Genomic DNA, 20143 nt, shown 5'->3' with positions numbered 1-20143 from the left:
TAAGATAGGAGGCTTTGAGGAGCAGTCTGGTCATTCTCACATTAGATGACTCATCACAGGGAACAGAGCATCCCTGGCTTAGTTCTCCATCCAACAAACCCTTCATAGGCACAGTGTAGAACTTTGAGGAGTGTGGAGTGTGGAGCTTCAGCAGCTGAAGGTTTGAGTCCCTTGTACCCACAGCAGAGTGTCCTAGAAAAACGTCTCATGGAGAAGCAAAGGCAATCTGTCTGAGGCTGTCAGCTGTCCAAGATCCCGGACAGGGCAACAATTTATGAGGCGCCATAAGACCCTGAATGTAAGAGAGGGCTTCATCAAGCAGATTTTGCTGGCTGTGTTGTATATACATTCACAAAGTAATTTACAGTTCCCTTGGAAACATGAAATAGTTTGGATCTAAATTTAGAGTGTTCATTCTGAGCTGTTGTAATGAGCTCAAAGAATATTCAGAGTGAAGGAACAGAAGGAAGAGATGTGGGACAATTCACCCATCAGTATAAGCACCAGCCCATCCATTGGGTCACAGAGACCGGGGTTGCTCCTGCAGGAGGCCAGTACCCCTCCCATTCCTCCCAGTCAAGGGGCAGAGGGGAGGTGACCACTTCTTTGTCTGCTCTAGGAACTCTGGTCCTATTGCTTTGTTTCTTGGTTTACTCCCTTGCCTTCTCGGTTGTGCGAGGCCCCATGACATTTGCCATCTGTTTTCTGTTAAATTTTCTTGCAAAGTGTCTCAGTGTGTGGTCCCAGAGAATCAGCATGTGAAACTCCCAGGATGCAACCAGATTGAATTTTCAAGATTTGTCTACATGCTGGTTTCCCAGGAAGGTTCTGGCAGCCTGTGAGGGTAACACACATCCATTTCCAGAGAGCAGGTGTGAGATGAAGCACTGGAAGAGGAGTGAAGACTCTAGATAAGCACTACCTTTTATGATCACGACATATGGCTGTTGGCCATCTCTGGGAACACTGTTCCTTCCCTGGGCTCAATAATTTATCATCTCATGCCTAAATTGGAATATGAGTCCTCCAGCTGATCTTTCACTGCTTCCTGTGTGTCGCCCTCCCACTCATCCTCCATCCTGCCTGGGAGGTGATCCAACTTGGATTGTATTCCATTCCTCCCTGCACTATAGCTGCCCACTGACCTCCCTGCTGGACTGTAACTGTGGCTGCAGAGCCATTTGCCCAACAGTTGGCACATTGCCTATATTAATTCCAAAGAATATTGTTGAGTTCCTGAGTGAATAGTACCATCATACCTTTGCATATAACCTTGAAATATCTCCCTGTCATCTATGTCCCAAGCTCACTTGGCTTTGAAGTGCTTCATGATATGACTCTCTTTAAGTCTCCAGCCTCATCTCTTACCAATCCTGGCTTCTTGGTTTATGCTTAGGAATGTGTTTCTACTATTCTGGTTCCCACCATGTACTGGCATGCACCCTGGAGAGGGAAATAGCTACCCACTCTAGTATTCTTTCCTGGGGATCCAATGGACAAAGAACCCTGGTAGGCTATAGTCCATGGGGTTGCAAAGAGTCAGACATCAGACTGGCTTGCAGCACATTTTCTGAATTCTCTGGATTTGCTCCAACTGACCCTCTGCTTAAAAGCTCTTGACAGTTCTCCCTATTCCTTGTTCTCTCTCTCCACCAATGCATCTCACCTAGCTGACTCCTCCTTAATTTTAAGACTCTGATTATCACCTCTTCCAAGAAGTTTTCTATAATCTTTCCCAATTTGGAATAGTAATTGTATCTCTTTTTTTGCTTCCAGAGTTTTCTGTCATTGTCTTTCTACATTGCCTGTGAGTGAATTTTTATATCTCTGTCTGTTCTGCTCGACTATGAGCTCCTTAAGGGCAAGGTGTGTGTATGTCTGCTAAGTCACTTCAGTCATGTCCAACCTGTGTGACCCTATGGACTGTAGGTTGCCAGGTTCCTCTGTCCATGGTATTCTCCAGTCAAGAATACTGGAGTGAGTTGCCATTTCATTCCCCAGGGGTTCTTCCCAACCCAGAGATTGAACTCATGTCTCTTATGTCTCTTGCTTTGGCAGGTGGGTTCTTTACCACTAGTGCCACCTAGGAAGCAAGGTCAAGGACCAAGATTTTAATTCTGTTCACTAATATGTATTTATTGAGCATCTAGTATATTTTAAGTAATAGGGATGTTGCAATGAACAAAATAGCTCCCAAGGAACTTACATTTCAGTGGTGGAAGAGAGACAATAGACAGATAAATAGAATATAGCAAGTAGATGAATGCTATAAAGAAAGCTCAAACAGAGTAAACATGCATAGCAAATTGGTGTTAGGGGGTCTAAGGACACCTCTGATGAGAAATATTTAAGCCGAAACTTGGAGGAAGTGGGAGAACAAGCCATGCAGATATCTAGAGGGGAAGCATTGCAGTCAGAGAGACCAGCAAGTGCAAAGGCCCTGAGGTTGAATTATATTTGAGATTTTCCAAGAATAGTATGAAGGCAAGTGAGAGAGAGAGTGACATGAGATAAAGTCAGAGGTGCTGAAAGCAATGTCCATTATGTAGGGCCTTGGAAGCCTTAATTAGGACTGCAGTTTTTTTTCTGAGTAGGATGGGGAACCATTGGAGGTTTATGAGCAGAGGTGTGACATGATGTGACTTATGTGACATTATGAAGGGGGAAACAATGGGGTTTGCTGATGGATTGACTATGGTAGGTGAGAGAAATAAAGAATGAATGATAACACCAAGATATTTGGTCTAAGCAAATAGAAGGAAGGCAGTGCAATTAACAAGATGAGAAAGACCAGGGAGGACCAAGTTTTGAGCACAGAGGTTTCAAATGGGGATGAATAAAGTTTGTTGTAACTATTAGAACTCCAAGAGGTCATATTGAGGAGAAAGCTGGACATAAGTATCTTTGCTTCAAGGAAGATGTCGGGCTAGAGATATATTTTTGAAAGTTATTGGTGAATATTCATGGAAATGGATGGAGTGAGTGTAGGAGGAGGACAGAAGGATTTCAAGGATGAAAGCTGATGATGCATCGACATTTAGAGGTTTAACTTAGGATGAGGAACCAACAGAGATGAATGAGAATGGAGCACCTCTGAGGCATGAAGACAATCAAGGGAGAGTGGATTCATCAATACCAACAGAAGACAGTATTTCAAGGAGAAGAGAGGGTTCAATTGTTTTAGAAGCAGTGAATTAGTCCACTAAGATGAGAACTGAGAATTGACCATTGGATTTGACAATGTGGAAGTCATAAGTGACTTCAGAGCAGAGGAAAATAGGTGATGCAAAATAGAGAGGATGTTCAGTGAGTAGGTGTCCTTAAGTGGTCAAGAGAGGTTGGGATCCAGTATTCAAATGGAGAGTCAAAGTGAAAGTGAAGCCTCTCAGTCATGTCTGACTCTTTGCGACTCCATGGATTGTAGCCTACCAGGCTCCTTCATCCATGGGATTTTCCAGGCAAGGATACTGGGGTGGATTGCCATTTCCTTCTCCAGGAGGTCTTCCCGACCCAGGGATTGAACCCGGGTCTCCGCATTGTAGGCAGACGCTTTACCGTCTGAGTTGCTACTCAAATGGAGAGAGGTGGCTTAAATAAGAGCCTGGTCACTGAAGGGAAGGCAGAGTAAAAGCCAAGGGGGTTGGTAAATGGGAAAGTAGGAGTGGATAGAATTTCTCTTCTGATTGCTTCCGTTTCTCAAAGTGAGAAGCCAGGTCATCAGCTGAGAATGAAGGGAAGGGCATGTGTCTTATTCACTTCTGGATCCCCAGCAATGAACATGCTGCCTGGCACATGGTTGGTATTACCACATGGTGGATTAATTAACCTCATCCAGTGGCTTGGCATTTTCTCCTTGCTAGGGAAATGAAACATCACTCTAGATTTGTGTTGTTTGCTCTGAACTCTGGCTGGAATAGCAAGATGGGAAGACAGACTGCTATGGGAGAAACAACATGCCCTGTGATAAAACAATCAGTGTGCATATGCATCTACTATATATACATATATATACACATATGCATTACAGGAGACAGGGATCAAGACAATCCCCATGGAAAAGAAATGCAAAAAAGCAAAATGGCTGTCTGAGGAGGCCTTACAGATAGCTGGGAAGAGAAGAGAAGCGAAAAGCAAAGGAGAGAAGGAAAGATATTCCCATCTGAATGCAGAGTTCCAAAGAATAGCAAGGAGCGATAAGAAAGCCTTCCTCAGTGATCAGTGCAAAGAAATAGAGGAAAACAACAGATTGGGAAAGACTAGAGATCTCTTCAAGAAAATTAGAGATACCAAAGGAACATTTCATGCAAAGATAGGCTCGATAAAGGACAGAAATGGTATGGACCTAACAGAAGCAGAAGATATTAAGAAGAGGTGGCAAGAATACACAGAAGAACTGTACAAAAAAGATCTTAACGACCCAGATAATCACGATGATGTGATCACTCACCTAGAGCCAGACATCCTGCAATGTGAAGTCAAGTGGGCCTTACGAAGCATCACTACGAACAAAGCTAGTGGAGGTGATGGAATTCCAGTTGAGCTATTTCAAATTCTGAAAGATGATGCTGTGAAAGTGCTGCACTCGATATGCCAGCAAATTTGGAAAACTCAGCAGTGGCCACAGGACTGGAAAAGGTCAGTTTTCGTTCCAATCCCAAAGAAAGGCAATGCCAAAGAATGCTCAAACTACTGCACAATTGCACTCATCTCACACGCTAGTAAAGTAATGCTCAAAATTCTCCAAGCCAGGCTTCAGCCATATGTGAACCGTGAACTTCCAGATGTTCAAGCTGGTTTTAGAAAAGGCAGAGGAACCAGAGATCAAATTGCCAATATCTGCTGGATCATTGAAAAAACAAGAGAGTTCCAGAAAAACATCTATTTCTGCTTTATTGACTATGCCAAAGCCTTTGACTATGTGGATCACAATAAACTGTGGAAAATTCTGAAAGAGATGGAATACCAGACCATCTGACCTGTCTCTTGAGAAACCTGTATGCAGGTCAGGAAGCAAGAGTTAGAACTGGACATGGAACAACAGACTGGTTCCAAATAGGAAAAGGAGTACATCAAGGCTGTATATTGTCACCTTGCTTATTCAACTTATATGCAGAGTACATCTTGAGAAACACTGGGCTGGAAGAAACACAAGCTGGAATCAAGATTGTCGGGAGAAATATCAATAACCTCAGATATGCAGACGACACCACCCTTATGGCAGAAAGTGAAGAGGAACTAAAGAGCCTCTTGATGTGAAAGAGGAGAGTGAAAAAGTTGGCTTAAAGCTCAACGTTCAGAAAACTAAGATCATGGCATCTGGTCCCATCACTTCTTGGGAAATAGATGGAGAAACAGTGGAAACAGTATCAGACTTTATTTTTTCAGGCTCCAAAATCACTGCTGATGGTGATTGCAGCCAGGAAATTAAAAGATGCTTACTCCTTGGAAGGAAGGTTATGGCCAACCTAGATAGCATATTTAAAAGCAGAGACATTACTTTGCCAACAAAAGTACGTCTAGTCAAGGCTATGGTTTTTCCAGTGGTCATGTATGAATGTGAGAGTTGGATGGTGAAGAAAGCTGAACGCCGCAGAATTGATGCTTTTGAACTGTGGTGTTGGAGAAGACTCTTGAGAGTCCCTTGGACTGCAAGGAGATCCAATCAATCCATCCTAAAAGAGATCAATACTGGGTATTCATTGGAAGGTCTGATGTTGAAGCTGAAACTCCAATACTTTGGGCACCTCATGCGAAGGGTTGACTCATTGGAAAAGACCCTAATGCTGGGTAGGATTGGGGGCAGGAGGAGAAGGGGACGACAGAGGATGAGATGGTTGGATGGCATCACCGACTCGATGGACATGGGTTTGGGTAGACTCCGGGAGTTGGCGACGGACAGAGAGGCCTGGCGTGCTGCAATTCATGGGGTCGCAAAGAGTCGGACACGACTGAGTGACTGAACTGAACTGATATATTATATTTATGTTACAATACAAACTTAAACCAAGTTAAACAGATATTATCAATTACAATGTATTAGATAAACCCATCTTAGATCATTGTTCTTCCTTGTAAGAGACATGAGCAACATTCTGCCAGCTGTAGAAATGCACTGACTTTCAAAAGATTATGGAAAGGCAAGTCTGTGGGAGGCTGGTAGAGGAGCTATGGTGGGAGAAAGGAGACTTGAGGTAGCCCTTTGAGCTACACTAGAGGGCTTCCCAGGTGACGCAGTGGTAAAGAATCCACCTGCTGATTCAGGAGATGCAAGAGATGCAGATTTGATCCCTGGGTCAGAAAGATGCCCTGGAGGAGGAAGTGAGAACCTACTCCAGTATTCTTGCTTGGAAAACTCCATGGACAGAGGAGCCTGGCAGACTACAGTCCATGGGGTTGCAAAGAGTCAGACATGACTGAGCGCGCACACACACACACACACACGCACACACACACACATGGAAATCACTACATCTCATCCACCAGCCCTAACCCTGGCTGAGGGAGGACCTGGTCTCCCATCCTAGCTGATGATTTCCAACCAGCTACTTCTTAGTGACTTGGTCCAAATACTCCCAACACACTATCATCCTGCCAAAGACGAATATGAAGAAGCTCTTTTAAAAAGAATTGAAAAAACAAGGTGGGGGTTAAATAAGTGAGGAAAGGGAGTATGAATGACTAAAAGAACAGAATAAAAAAGTTATGTCTAAATGTGACATGCTTTGCATTTGGAAACCTTCCCAGTCCAGAACTAACTACAGTGGGAACAGAGGGGCACAGCCTGATATCTGTTGGCTGGCGGTGGGTTCTCAGGGACACTGCGACTTGAGGCGACAGAGAGGTAGCATGTTTTTGCTCTCCAGGGTGGGAGCTCTGGAGGATTCTATGAGGAAAAGCTGTGTGGTAACTTTTAGCTTGCCTCACTGACCTACCTTTTTTTGCATCTTATTTTTCTCTTGTTTCCCCCTGCACCTTCTCCAACCAGTTCACAGAATTCACTGTGACTAGCAAGCAGCAGGACACGTAAACTAGCCTCATAAACGAGGACAGGAGGACTCTCATCAGCTGGACTGAGAACCACAGAAGTGACAGGAGACTGAAGCAGAAAGAAGATGAAGGTGAATGAAGATAGACTAGCTCAGGGGTCACGCCTGATGAGAGGCTGTCAGATGGGAGAGAGCTGGGTTGAAACATTGATTTTGAATCCCAAACTCTGAAACTATATTGGCTGGATCATTAGCACATTCAGAGTGAGAGGGTGGTCTCAGAGATGACTCCAGAAGTGAAGAGAGATTGCATTTGAAATCCCAGGACCATAACTCGCCGTATCGTCTATCAAGAGAGACACATATAGAGGGAGCTGAGGGAAGACGCAAAAGCTTTCACCCACCTGCCTCCAGGCCTATCTCAGCCATTAGCTCTTCTGTTTCCAAGCGTTAAAGTACAATAAATATGAAAAGTCCTGTCAACTGCCCCAAACCAAATTTATTCAAATCAGCCCAAAGAAGCTTTTAAAGGTAAATGTCAACATATCAGAAAGAGGCAGGGGATCTTGGAAAAAGAAGTCCTAAAAAAAAAAACAACTTCCCAATACATTCTCACACTCTGACAATTGGTTTAATTCCAGGATCAACAAATTTACGCTGTATGTTTTGTAAAATGTCCATACCTTTCCAAGTACTCAGTGATCGTTTGGTTTCAGAAGGCTGAAGGAAGTGGGAAATGAGTTGTAAAGATGGTAACATATTCACCCATGTATATTTACAACACGTTCCTGCCGGCAACTTGTATCTCAATGCAGCATTTACTCTGTAGCATAATCATTCAAAAATATTACGTGCATTAATAAAGGTAATTTAGAAAAAGCCTCATAAAGTCATTTGAATTTTTGCCAATTGCCACGGTAATAAAATGCCTTAACATTATTCTGCCATAGAAAAGCTCTGCCCTTTTGCCTGATTAAGTCCCTTCCACATTTACAACTGGATATTTGTGTATCACATTATTGCCATCTTATTCTAATTTGAACTATGGGTTTTCTGTCTCTGGGTGATATTTCCCTTATAGTTTTGGAGAAGGGAACTCTTATTCTACACACTAGGGGGATCGAAGTCATGAATGCTAGCCTAGAATGTTCTATCAGTGTCAAGGGTCCATGATATTTATACCTTACCCCCAGGATTCCCAGGTCAACCAGGGCCTCCAGTCAATGCTCAGCAATTGTTTACTATCACCGACTAAGTGCTCAGCACTTTGAAAGAGACAATGGAGGATGTTGAGGCAAAATCATAAGCTGAGGGAAGATATTTTAAAAAGTCTTTGCCTCGTTGAGCCTGGAGTGGAGGCTGAGACACCCCTAATACATACACATTCAGATTCCATGCACAATCATTACATTTCTCTGCCAGAGTCAAGGAGAATTGTTTTGGCTCCAATGAAGTGTGGGAGGGGGGCGGGGAAGGAGAGACAGGAACTAAAAGAAGGGAGGACCCTAAGGAAGGATGACAGAGTCTGGATGGAGTAGTTGGGAAGGACTCGAGCAGAAAGGAAGGCAAAAAGGTGGGTTCTGAGGTTGATTGCTCCAGGAACTGAAATATGATTTCCTTCTTTGTGGCTTCCAAAACCTTTGGGAGATTTTACGGTCCCGACAAATGCTCTGTTTGGGGTTTGATGTTTTGAGGGAAGGACCTCTTCAAAGTATCTGCATTGGATAGTAGAGAACTGAATTGCAGCGTGAGGCAGAGGGAGTCATGAAACCACAAGCCCATGAGAGAGCAACTGGGATTCGTCTGGCCATGAACTTGGCAGGGGTGGGGGTGGGGTCTGTGTCCACTAAATCAGGACAGAGAGGCACCAGAATCAGAGAATCTATTAGAAATACTCACAATCTGATAGGAGAATCACAACCAGCATACAAAGTCAAGGTGCCTGGTAGAGACGAACACAGTTAAATGGTGAATTGAGAGGCCGTGGTTGTTAGAGGGAGAGGGAGCCCTGTAACACGAAGAAGGTTTTTAAGGAATCTCTTGATATTCCGGCCAAGGAACCTAGGACGTTTTTAAAGGAGGAAGTGAACTTAATAGGGGCTTAGAGGAGCTAAGGAAGGGCAGAGGAGAATTTGGGTGCATGCCAAAAGAGAGGCCCACATAGACGGGTGCAGTGGGGGCACAGGAAGTGCAGCTGGTCCCCCCAGGTGCCTCCCCTGTTGATCTGTGGGCAGAGCTTCCTGGCCCCTCATCCCTCTGACTGTGTCATAGGTCCTGACTCGAATATACCCTTTCATACATTACGTCCGAAAAATAACGGACAGCAACAAATAGCATGGTTAACCCACCCATCCATTCATTCAGTCATCAAGTGCATGGAAGATAGTATCCTTGTTGCTGGGATTACAGTGGTAAATAATACAGACACAATATCTGCCACACTGTCCCCTGGGAGAGACAGAGGCCTGGCGTGTAAACCCACAACTAAATGATTCTAAATTATGAGCAGTGACCTGGAGGACATCAACAGGGTGCTGAGATGAATATTGTTGGGCAAGCAGAAACTACTTGAGAAAAGACATTTAGGGAACACCTCGCTGAAGAGGTGATATATTTCTCTTTTTTGTTTTTTAGGAAAAAACCTAATTTTTTTAATTGACAAAAGATTCTAACAGACACGTCACCCCTACTTAATAGCACAGGGAACTCTGCTCAATATTATGTAACAACCTAACTGGGAAAAGAATTTGAAAAAGAATAGATATAAATGTATAACTGAATCACTTTGTTGTAGACCTGAAACCAACACAACATTGTTAATCAACTATGTGACAGTATAAAATAAAAAGTTAAAAAAAGAAGATATATAAATAGCTTATAATCATATAAAAAGATGTTCAATATCATTAGTAAAATACAAATGATATTACAAGAGAGCCTATTGCAAAGGCTGAAAATTTAAAAACCAACAGTAACCAGTGATCACAATGATACGTAGACCACCAGAACTCTGATACATTGCTGGTTGGAAGGGAAGATTGTACAACCAACTTGAAGAACAGATTTTCAGTTTCTTAGACATTTAAACATAGATTTGTCCTATGACCCAGCAATCCCGAGGAGGTGATATTTAAACTGGAACTTGTAGTATGAGAGAAAGTCAGGCAGAGAGTCTGGGGGTGGAGACAAATGACTCAGGGGGAGGGAAAGCATGTGCAAAGGTCCTGAGTTGGAAAAGAAATTGGCACCTTCAAAGATTCTTGAAGCAGAAGATACCTGATGTGGTTAGTCAGGAAGTGATGGACATGACCCAGAGTTGGGGAGCCAGTTCAACCAGACCATGGGAGGCTTGATAAACCCAACAAAAGAGTCTACATTCTCTTCTGATTGCAATGAGAACTCATCAAAAGATTTTGAGCAGATGTTTTAAACCTATTCAAGGCTGTTTTCATTTCTTGGTCTCTGTAAATACTTTCAATAACAGATTCTCAATACTTTACTGGGGCAGATATGCCCCAGCCTCTGTGCTATAGAAGGTGGCATGAACCTGCTGAGGTTTACTCATTATAGGTCTCTGAACAACCAACAGATGGATAATAACATTTAGTCACTGTGGACCAGTAATTACAGTATATATTTAAAGAAGAAATAGCTACATTTCCTGCTTCAAGCTCTCTCTTATGAAGTGGAGAACCAATATCTTCCAAATTGTATACCAGAGACACAATCCATAGTTCTCAGAACTGATTGAAACCTCCCCAAGGTTAATAATTCATGCATGACCTGTGATTGCAGTGCTACATTTTATCTGTTTTCATTAGATGTTCTCCTTTATTGAGTTTTCACAGTGTGTATCAGTAGCCTCTGTGTGCCCCTGTTTGAAATAAGCTGCCTGCTTTTAAAATGTTCTGGACAATATAATTTCATCTGAACCATTATGGAGAACACATGGTTCCTGTGTGTCTGGCTTTCTAAATCTTTTCACATGGGTCTCTAAGACTGTGGTGGGATGTTGATCTCAAGCTTGTGAGGGTCTAAAGACTTGTGGCTCTCACTGTCTTAGGGATCAACTTGCCCCTCCTGCTACCCAACGCAGAGCCCTCTAATCCTGAAAGGAGGGTTTCTAACTCATGGTATTTTGCAAGAAGGCACTGCAATGCTTGGAAATGAACAAAGTCTTGCTATAAAAGCAGCAGGGAGAGAATGACATCTCGGCCCTCCTGGGCCTGACATTGGCACCCTCCATGCAGCATCAGGACCAGAGCTCACAGTCTGGCCTGGTCTATACCACATCCTTGGGTCAGAAGCGGGGCTGCATCCCTTCTTTACCCCAAGGCACATTCTTCCAGCCACAAGGTAGCTATGACTTTTCCTTTATTTTATTTTTCTGGGACTATATAGAAATTCCTGAATTAAGGTCAGCCTTGTAATTATTTGTGACATAATGTAACTTATGACTGTAGTCTTTCTCAATCTGATTGTAAAGTGAAAAGAAAGTGAAAGTTGCTCAGTTGTGTCTGACTCTTTGTGACCCCATGGACTATATAGTTCATGGAATTCTCCAGGCCAGAATACTGGAGTGGGTAGCTGTTCCCTTCTCCAGGGGATCTTTCCAACCCAGGGATTGAACCCAGGTCTCCCACATTACAGACGGATTCTTTAACAGCTGAACCACGAGGGAAGCCCAAGAATACTGGAGTGGGTAGCCTATCCCTTCACCAACTGGAAACTATTTTGCTATAAAAATATACCTAATTTGTATAGATCTATAGATAGACATGCGCATACACACCAGTTATTAATAGTGGCCATCTCTGGATGGCAGGATTTTAACTAATTTTCCTTTTGCTCATCTGTATTTTCTTTTTTGCCATGAAATGATTATTCAGGTTACATTATTTTGAATTATTTATCCAATAAAAAAGTAAATAAAGAAAAAACACTTGCTGGGTCTTGGTGCCCAGAACAAGAGACCTGGCCGTCACAGTGAGCTGGGGGAAGGAGAGAAATGACAGCCCCTAAGACATCCTGCAGGACTACCCCCCACCCAGGTCCTCAAGGTGCGTGGGTGCCCCCGGCATTTGTGGTGTGTTTGTGTGCTGTGAGACTCAAAGCCTCCCTCTGCTGCTCCCTGCAGTGTAAACCCAGGAAACACTTGGCCCAAGTTTCTTGCCTCTTCTGGAGGTAATGGTGGCATGGAGGGGGTCCAGAGAGGTGCTGAGAGGGTGGGGAGGGGAGAGTCCTGGCTTCTCTAGGAGACTCGTACCAACAGTGAGCCTGGCCCCTCTCCTTTCTGGTCCCCCTGCTTCTCTGTAGGTTGTCCTCTTCTACCTCCTCCTCCCCCTTCCATATCTCTACCTCCTTTTATTTTTATTCTTGCTCCTTTTTTTTTGTGACTGGGTCTGGAGAAGGTGTAATTCTTAAACCATTCATCATCTGCCTTCTTCCCTGTCCCTGTTGTTGGCGGACACTTTTAGTATCCAGTCCCTCCTACTCTGACTCTTCATAATCAAAGTCAAAGTTCTGGAATGCAGCAAATATCTTCTCTATGAAACATTAAATCAAAAAGCCCCAGTTATTTTGTCCATCAAAACCCGTGGGTCTTGATGTGGTCTCTGATGTGACTCTTACGATGCTTATTTGGAGACACGATCAGTTTCTGTGTTTTCTCTCGGGTTTTTTTTTTTTTTCTGTTGTTGTTGCTGCTGTTCATTGGTTGCTTTTTGTTTTTGATTTTTGTATTCATCCCCAATATTTGTGGGCAAGGCATAGCTTCTGAGGCAATTAAGGCTTTGACTTCACATGGGGAGGGAGGTATGTGTGCTCAACAAGGGAAAATTTCTTAGTTAACATCACCAAATTTTATTTCAACACACGTAATGAGGGACCAATTATGTACCTCTCTCTTAAGGTTGTTATGAGGAGTTAACAAGCTAATCCATGAAAACCTTCAACACACTGGCTGGTAGTAAAGCATAGGAAGGGCTCAATTAATGCCACCTATTATTATTATTGCTGATACTATCAGCTGCTCATTACTTCCCATTGGGAAAAGACAGCAGATGCCTGCATCGCCTTCCCCAAGGTATGAAGAGGGGTGGTTTGGAGCCACATAGGAGCTCCAGTGAACCACATCTGGCTTCCCCACCCCAGGTGGGCTCCTGAGTCCTGGCATGGAGGCTCTACCTTTATCTCCCACATCCTGCTCTAAGGGGATTTGGGGGTCTTGCTGGCTTCCCATTCTGGTGTCAGCAGCTCACTGTACTACCTTGTCCACCTCTGAGGCCAAGGTGAACCCTGGATGGGTTTTTATCTGAAAGAGTAGAGACCACTTGAAGTAGAAAACACTGTGGCAGCTGCTGCCTCCCACGTAGCCTGACTGGATGGCACCTCTAGACTGCCACAGAACTGGCTGGTAGAACCACCAGTTCCCCAGGGAGCCCTGCTACTACCTTATCACACACAGGAACATTTTCAGTCACACCCATGCACACACATGCACAGGCAACTGGGCACACATACAGAAACACACACACACACATGCAGGCATGTACACGCAAAGGCATGCATGCACACACACCTGGACACACACGTGCCCACTGCAATGTCCAGGGCACTTGCACATTCCTAATACCTCGAGAGTGGGCTGGCCCTGCAGGGTGTCTTAAGGGCCATCACTGCTCCCCCTTTCCCCCTTCCTTGCTCCTCTGCAAATGCTAGATTCTTGAAAATATTGAGTGGTTGTGCAGACCAGTTAGGAGACATTTACATTTTGTGCTGGACCAGTTGTTAAATGAATGGCCCTGGAGATCAGATACTCGTGGATGCCATCTGTCCTGACAGGGCGTTAGTGAAGATTAAGGTGAAGAACAGACAAAAAAGATGGAGCTATAAGCAAATGCTGAGGATTTACTAACGTCTCAGAGGAGACTGGGTCTCCACTGACCTGGGCTGAATTCGGAGGGATGCTCTCTCATCTGCACACATACAAAAGAGGCCTTTGAGTTCTGGGGTCCATGGAAACTCTGTCACTTTTCATCAGAAATTTGGGAGCCTGCCTCCTCAAGACTTCCTTCCTTTATAGCCCAGAGAATCTTCATGTTTCTGCCTGACACAGGTCGGCTTCACCTGCAGTCTCATTGCCTACCTTCAGCATACTTGTGCTTTGCTTCTGCAACGCTGGTTTGCCCTCCCATGCTCACTCACTGGTCCCCTACGCCCCCATTTTCTCCTGGGCCTGCTCCCTCCTGGTGCCCCTTCCTTCTCTCCATCTGGCTTAAACCCCCGACCTGTCACGTAGACCTCTCTACTTGCAAGGCCTACTCTCTTACTCTCTTGTCCATCTACTGCAACTCCTGAAATAATCTCAACACTCCACTGATGGAACCCTCCACCTTACCTGGGAGAAAACCTATCTCCCAACCTTGTCATTTGCTGTCATCAAAGATTTATGACCAAGTGAGGCTTCATCATCCCTCTCTCTGTCCCTCCATCAGACCCTCAACTCCTCTTCCCAAGCCCCCTGTTACCACTGTCTCTTCATAGTCCCTTGCAACTTTGAGCTGCTTTTAACCTTTAGCAAGACAAAAATAGAGACATCTAGGTAGAATCTTCCAAGATAAGCTCAGGTGTCACCTCCTCCAGGGAGACCTCCCTGATAGCAGAGTACTCCTCCCAACTCTGGGTTAAGTTCTCTACTCTGGGCTCCTATAGCAGCTTGTGCCTCTCTTCTCCATAGCACTTATCACATATGACTACTGTGGCCTGTACATGCTGTTTACTTGCCTCTCTGAATGGGGAGCTCCTAGAGAACAAGGACCTTATCCTGCATCTCTATATCTAGAGTGCCTGGCACAAAGTAAGTGCTCAAGACACTTCTGTTTGATGAATGAATAAATGAATGAATGAAGCCTACCCTTCACGGAAATGTGGACCCTGACCAGGCAGATTGCGTGGGACAGAGTAGTCAGGGCCATGGGCTCTCCTTCAAAGGGACCCATGGAAATCCAAGGGATCCCAAGAAACCGTCTGCAGCATGGAGATCTGAAAGCACAGCCAGTTGCATCCTCATAATAATGGGAAAGCTGTTTTCATCAACTGGCATTCTGTTGATTTTTAGCTGATCATTTTTAGGAGTAGGGGAATAATTTCTTTTCCTGCTCTTCTTTTCCTCAAAGATAAATTCACCCTTGGCTTAGAGTCTTGAAGTGGACTACGAGCTGGGGCAAGGCAGAATGTGAAGGGGATACAAGCAGTATTTGGTCGCCCCCTCCCATCGAGAGATGTCCCAGAGAGATGTTGGCACATCTCTCTGCAGCTTCTTGCTGCACCTGGCTTACAATGTCCAGGCTTTACACGGCCTTGTAGACCATCTGGCTCAATTATTTGCTTTTGCACTTTGTGGAACTGGGGCCCAAAGGGGTTAGTTCAAAGACTTGTCAATGCCACCTGGTTAGTAAAATAGGTGGATCTGGGAGCCAGGCCTCCAAGCTTCCAGCCTGCGTCTGAGTTCCCACACAGCATCCTTCCAGCAGGTCTTGGTTACGTCGTCTCTCCAGGGGCAGACGTTATCCCTGTGGTGCTAGGATAGACCATCCGGCTGTAGCCCCCACTCCCCAAGGATGGGAGCCTCTGATAGCTCCTAAGAGCAGCCATGTGGGACCCACTGAGCACAGGATGGTGGCCGGCAGCCTCTGCACCTTTGACAGAGCCACCTATCTTGGCAACAGGTAGAGCTATCTGTTCCCGGCTTGGCAGGACTATAGCTCTTAGTGATGGAAGAGAAAGCAAGCCAAGCCTGAAAAATGACTTAGCATTCTAACGTTGAGGAGACACAGTCTAATGGGTCTCTCCTTGTATATATTACGTGGCACGGTGACTTAGGGGCACACCTATGAAGAATGGCACCGGCCGGACCCAACCAGGTTTCCCCTGTCAGCTCCGCACTTCCAGGGAGCACAGAGCCTGACATAGCTGGGAGTGGACACATGCCTGGGGTTTATTGTGCCAAGTGTGCCCTGCCATGCCATATGCTCGTCTGACCAGGGTTCCCACTTGGAGGTGGCCAAAGTAGCCGCTGAAGGAAGAGTTCGCAGAAGAGGCGGGATGTAACAGGAACCAGCATTGTGTGCCCCGAGTCCTCCTTCTGTCAACACCTTTCAGAGTCCTGTGATGCCTCTGTCCCACTATACTTCCACGCAGCACCGTCAGATCTGACTTTTGGATATATTCATTCCACAAACACGGAGTACTCTCTGTGTGCCAGGCCCTGTCTGGGCTCTGGGGTTCAGCAGAGAGCGAGGCAGCCTGCTCTGCAGTCTAGAGTGGGGAGAAGGCAACACCAACAGGGATGTTATGTAATGTCAGGGTGCAACCGTTTGGGAGCAAACAAGCTAGGAGCAGGCCCTGGTGACTGGATGGGCACTTGGGCTACTGCAACTCACATACCTGAGGAAGAGGAAGGCCTGAATGAAGAGAAGGAACTGGCCTCTCTTGAGTCTCGGGGGGAAGCATTCCAGGCAGGGGGAAGAGCGTGTGCAAAGGGCCTCATGAGGACAGGCTTGGTGAGTTTCAGAAATGAACCGAACAGAAGGCTGGTACAGGACTTCCCTGGCAGTCCAGTGGTTAAGACTCCATGCCTCTAATGCAGAGGGCACAGGTTCGATCCCTGGTGGGGAAGATCCCACATGGCGTATGGCGTGGCCAAAATGTTTTTAAACAAAGAAGAAGACTGTTAGGACTGGAGCCTGGTGAGCTCGGAGAAGAGAGAACAGAGGGTGAACCTATAGGAAATAGTGGACAAACAAAAGAAGTTTGGATTTTATTCTTAGCATAAAGCTTTAGAGAACTTGAATGGAGTGGAGAGTGACAGGAGCTGATTTGTGTTTTGAAAAAGATGATCCTCTCCACCAACCTTTATAGCAACATTATTCTCAATAGCCGAAAGGAGGAAAACAACCCACATGTCCATCTACTAATGAATAAATAAACAAAGTATGGCCTATCTATGCAGTGGAATATTATTCAGCGTTAAAAGGAAAGGAATTCCAACATGTAACAGGATACATAAACCTTGAAGACACTGCCACGGGAAATAAGCCAGACACAAATGACAGACACCGTATGGTTTCATTTGCGTGAGGGGCCTGGAGAGAGATACCTGTGGTCCCAGAGAGCTCAGATTCAAAGACAGAAAGTAGAATGGTGGTTCCCAGAGGCTGGCGGGGAGGGGAGGATGGGGAGCCATTGTTCAATGGGTAGAGAGTTTCAATTTGAGGAAAAATTTCTGGGGACTGATGCTGGTAATGGTTACATGACAATGTGAATGTCCTTCATATTACTGAATTGTACACAAGGTAACAGTTTAAATGATAAATGATACATTATGCATGTATTACTAAAATTAACAAAAAGACAAACAAAACCCAAATAAAGACCACCTGGCTTGCACAAGCGTTGAAGCAGAAGAACAAACAATAAATAATAGCTGAGGCAAATGTAACAACTCAGATGACGGTGGTATGGATGAAAGCGGATATTTTGGAAGGAATGGAGAGAAAAAAATGAGAAAGGTAATTTCAGACTTAGAGTAAAGGGGCAAAAATAGGACAGAAATTCCGAGTAACTCTTTACCCAGGTGATCAGTGGAATAGCTTGGAAATTAAGTTGAGTCAGACTTGACGATGGACCAGCCTGAGGGCTGAAAAGGGAGAAATTTATAGCCCATCCCTGCACTTTAAGAAGTTAGGTCTGAGGGGCAGAAATCAAGTCATAGACCATTAAGTACCAGCCAACAAAGGTAGGGTCCTGAGAAGGGAGGCGAGCTCTCCTGGGACACACAGCCAATACATGGCAGGGCCAGGATGTGAGCTCAGGTCTTTGATTTGCAGTTTTTGATCAAGGGTAAAAGTGCTTTCATTATAGCCGCATTTCACCTTTACGAAAAGGTCAGGGAGGAGTGGGCAGAGTCAGATTCTCAGAGATGGACCCTGACTCTCTGCTCTCAGGCTCCTCTTATCCTTACAAGGAGCGGAAGGTGAGCTGAGGCCTGTTAACGATTGAAGCCACCAGACCATTGCACAGTTCCTGCATCTTCTAAATGAGTCTAGCAATCTGTCTGTTGGGGCTGGGTAAGGGAGTACAAGAACATTTTTTTCTGTTTAAAGGGTTTTAGTAGACAGAGTTCTACCTGAAATCTCTCCCCACAACCCTGAGTGTCTTCCATACCTCTTGCTACAGGGACTGAACTCTTGGTGGTAAAACCATTCCTTGGGGTTGCAAACAGAGGTCAGAAAATGCTCAGAAGCAGCTGGTCATGCAGCATTCATTCATTCATAATGTGTCCAACTATGCCAAGCACAACAGGACAGCACTGAGACGTTCTCTCTTCCCCACCATGGGCATCTGGTTTTGTGGAAAGAACATGTGCTTTGCAGACAGACAGAGCACTTGAAATACTGGCTCCATGATGTTTTAGCTATGTGATATTGAACAAGTAAGCCTCACTCTCCGAGTCTTGGTTTCTTCATCTGCACCATGGGAATCGTGGCAGTTTTAAAACATGGCTGAGTCCCCATAGACGATAGCTCTTTGGAGTTTGTTTTTTATTTTGATCCATAGTCCACTTCCTAAATCTGCCTTCTTAATTATGCTCAATTAGACATTGATCAGGGTGGATAACTCCCTTCACAGAGGATAGCTAACCAGAGACACTTTCTTTCTTTGATGTCATAGACTGTCTGCATAAGATGTTGCTTTGGGAATGTTTGTTAGTCGCTCAGTTGTGTCCAACTCTTTGCAATCCCATGGACTGTAACACCCAAGGTTCCTCTGTCTGTGGAATTTCCCAGGCAAGAATACTGGAGTGGGTAGTCTTTCCCTTCTCCAGGGGATCTTCCAGCCCTGAGATCGAACCCAGGTCTCCTGGATTGCAGGCAGACTCTTTACCATCTAAGCCACCAGTGAAATCCTGACAACAACTTTGGGAATAGCTGCTGTCATTTGAGGGACTTTTGTAGTATGCATGAGACTTTGGCCATCAGGGTGTGTGGCTTACAGACAGGGATTCAGGTAGGAAAGAAAACAGTCAAGGAGGCACTGAGGGAGAAAGAAGTCTTACCACCCTGTGGCTCAGCGTTACCAGAATATTCTAAAAGTCTTGTTCACAGGCTAGTTTGTGACTTACAAAGCAACAGCAGTTAAAGTGCATCAGGACCTGGGTTCTGTTTCTTTAATATCTGTCCCCCTGACATCAGTGAAATGGTGTGAAGTTGAAGACATGCCTGTAGTGTGCCCAGCTGGGAGAAGGGAGCAGCTGTCAGTGTCAAGATGCTGGCCCATCCTGGACTCAGGTCTCTGGCCAGGTCTGACTCTGAAACCTCAGTGCCCTCTCCTTGACCTCCACGCTCAGTCCTGTGTAACCCACTGGCTGCTGTGTTAACCCAGGAATACTTCATATATATCTGAGCATTTAGCTGAGAACTTGTCCACTATAATGAACTGAATAAAATGCTTATAAACATACACAAAAAAAACAGAGCATGGCTACAAATTCTTTTACAGTACTTATTGAGAGCCAGGCTTCCCAGGTGGCTCAGTGGTAAAGAATCCACTTGCCAAGGCAGGAGACACAAGAGACGTGGGTTCAATCCCTGGGTCAGGAAGATCCCTGGAGTAGGAAATGGCAACCCACTCCAGTGTTCTTGCCTGGGGAATCCCATGGACAGAGGAGCCTGGTGGGCTACAGTACGTGGAGCCGCAGAGAGTTGGACATGACTGGGTAACTGAGCACGCACAGCAGCACATTGAGAGGTGGGGTCTATGGCACCTCCCCTTGAATCTGATCAGACTGTGATTGCTTCATTGAATAGGACATGGTGGGAGTGATGCTCCGTGAGGCCTGAGCCTAGGTCATGAATGCCAGGAAATCTCCTCCTTGTTCTCTGGAACACTGAGCCACCACATAAGCCACCATCCCAGAGATACCATAAGTAGCCAGTCCAGCCTGTGGGTCACCCCAGAGCCTGGGCCAGACACGCAAGTGATAAAACCATCTGGCAGATGGATCGTCCAGCTCTGGCTCTTCTAGCCTCTGACCATTCAACTCTAATCAGAGACCAGCAGTGCCCACTATGCTTTGTGCCAGCTCCTGGCCCACA

General features: G+C 45.2%; 1 protein-coding gene across 2 annotated transcripts in view; it reads left to right on the top strand.

Moving 5' to 3' along the window:
* The window catches only part of LOC145507478 (uncharacterized), a 301802-nt gene that overhangs the window by 134372 nt on the left and 147287 nt on the right, over positions 1-20143 (top strand). Inside the window, exon 4 of one of the 2 annotated variants that reach the window (XR_014054893.1) lies at positions 6986-7940. The exons of the other annotated variant lie outside the window; for it this stretch is intronic. The gene's annotated coding sequence lies outside the window, so the exon portion shown is untranslated. Of the gene's footprint in view, positions 1-6985; positions 7941-20143 lie in introns of those variants that run through there. 2 annotated transcript variants of the gene reach the window in all.

This window comes from Giraffa tippelskirchi, chromosome 5 (assembly GCF_054371585.1).
Source record: "Giraffa tippelskirchi isolate mGirTip1 chromosome 5, T2T-mGirTip1v1.2.pri, whole genome shotgun sequence".
Taxonomy (NCBI): domain Eukaryota; kingdom Metazoa; phylum Chordata; class Mammalia; order Artiodactyla; family Giraffidae; genus Giraffa; species Giraffa tippelskirchi.
The sequence above is the reverse complement of the archived record's forward strand: the minus strand, read 5'-3'. Positions and strand labels throughout refer to the sequence as shown.